This window comes from Helobdella robusta (genome assembly GCF_000326865.2).
Source record: "Helobdella robusta unplaced genomic scaffold HELROscaffold_24, whole genome shotgun sequence".
In the NCBI taxonomy this organism is placed as follows: domain Eukaryota; kingdom Metazoa; phylum Annelida; class Clitellata; order Rhynchobdellida; family Glossiphoniidae; genus Helobdella; species Helobdella robusta.
In genome coordinates, this window is record NW_008704261.1 from 453,540 (window position 1) to 455,964 (window position 2,425).

Sequence of the window (2,425 nt, forward strand, 5' to 3'; positions counted from 1 at the left end):
TATGTGTGTGTGTGCGTGCGTGCGTGCGTGCGTGCGTGCATGCATGCATGCATGCATGCATGTATGTATGTATGTATGTATGTATGTATTAATGTATGTATGTATGTATGTATGTATGTATATTTGTTTGTTTGTTTATTTGTATGCGTGTGTTTGTATGTCTTTCAAACCGAACGACAAAATCAGTTTGCTAATTAGTTGAATGAATTTAACGCCTTTGTGCTTCTCAAATCATTAAATTTTTTGTCCACAGTCATGCTGATGATGATGACGATGATGACGACGACGATGGTGAGGATTGTGATGATGGTAGCGATGTGGCTATAGTGATAAAAGCAATGATGACAACCTAACAATGAAGTTGATGATGATGAAGAAGATGAAGAAGAAGATGATACAGATGATGACGACGACAATTATTATAATGCGATTATTATTATAATTATTATAATGTTGAGAATGATGGTGATGATGATGACAATGATGAGGAGGACGACGATGATGATGACGATGGTGATGGTGATGATGATGCCGACGACTATGGCGATAAATGGCTCGCTATCTAATTGAATTAATTAGTCGTCTTTCACCTACACTTCTGTCGAAACTTTTCCTATAATTTAAAGTTCACTTTTTCCAATTTTGTTCATTCACGTATGTTCGCATGTTCGTTCGTCTGTCGTTTATCGTTTTGATTCGTTCATTCATTCGTTCGTTCGTTTGTTCATTCATTCCTTCGTTCGTTCTTCAATTTTTTACTTAATTCGTTGGTTTGTTCATTTATCCAGTTTGTCAGTCAGCCAGTAAGTTAGTTACTCGTTAGCATTCGTTCGTTCGTTTGTTCATTCATCATTCATCTTTTATTCGTTCCTTCGTTCGTTCATTTATCCATTCATTCACTCACTCACTCACTCACTCACTCACTCACTCACTCACTCACTCACTCATTCATTCATCCATTTCCTTCAATTTATTTTGTTGGTTCATTTTGTTACAATAGTTGATTGATAGTAATTTAGATGGATATGCACGGAAAAGGAAAAAGTTAATTTTTTTTTTCAATTTATTCATTTTTATTCTTAAGTTTTGTTTTTTTTTTCAACATCCATCTGTCTCTTTGTTTTTTATTTCTTTTATTTTTTCATTCGTTTATTCATTCATTCGGTCAATCTTCTATTCATTCACTTATTTGCTCGCTCACTGATGGATACTCACTCACTCACTCACTCATTCACCATTAGAAAAACGATTTAGATCACAAATATGAAATTTTTTTGTTGTAAAATAATAATTTTCAAAATATTTAATAAAAGAAACAAATAATAACACTAATAATAAAATAATAACAATAAGGTAAAAAATAAATATGGTAGGATTAAAAGGCATCAAATTAATATTTTTATTCATAATGTGGATAATTTGAATTTACGGCCGTTTTGTTGCAACGTGTGGTGTTTCATTATTGTCGTGTGGTGTAGTGTGGCGTCGTGTGGCGTGGTGTCGTGTGGTGTGGCGTGGCGTCGTGTGGTGTAGTGTAGCGTCGTTTCTCCTTGTGTCTTGTTGTGCTATGTTAATTTGCAATTTTTTCTGTTTTGTAGTGTTTTTTCTTCACTGTTCGGTGTAGGGCTGGGTTTTGTTGAATTTTACGTTGTCGTGAGGTGTGCATTTGTATTTTGTTGTTTTGTGGTTTTTTTTGTCCTTTGAGGTCGTGTTTTTTAGTGTAGTGTTTTTTGTCGTGTGGAGTTTTTTTAGCGTTTTTAATATTTTGTTGCTTGATGTTTTTTGTCAAGTGTGTGAGTTGTCGTGTATCATTTTGAGTAAGTGCATTTTGGGTTGTCGTGTTGTGTTTTCTTGATTTTCACTTTGTAGTGTTTTGTGCCGCCTAGTGAGTGTTCTTTGTCGTGTTTTGTGTCCTGCGGTGTGTTTTTGATGTCTTGCCTGCCGTGCATGTATGCGTTCTTTTTATGCAATTTCGTCACGGTTTCTCTGAGTTGAGTCGCGTTCTGTTGGCTTTTATTGTGTATAATTGTGGAGTGTTTTGTTTGTGTATCACTCTTTCTACATTGTATTGTTTTTCGTATCTCGTTTCCAGTGGTACAAAATTCGTCAAATGAAAATTGTTAGGAGCTTCAAAAACTTATATTGTAGAAATTTCATTTTAAGCAAATATTTTTCCAGATAATTTTATGTTTTATTATTTTTTGACTGATTGATTGATAAATTATTCGATTGATTTATTAGTCCATTGTTTCATTCATTCCTTGATTGATTTATTGATTCATTCATTCATTTAATAATTCATTTGTTTATTTTTCATTCATTCGTTCGTTCGTTCATTCATTCATTCATTTGATCAATTGATAGATTGATTGATTGAATGAATGAAGATTAGTTGATCATTTATCATCGTAACACACAAGTCGAA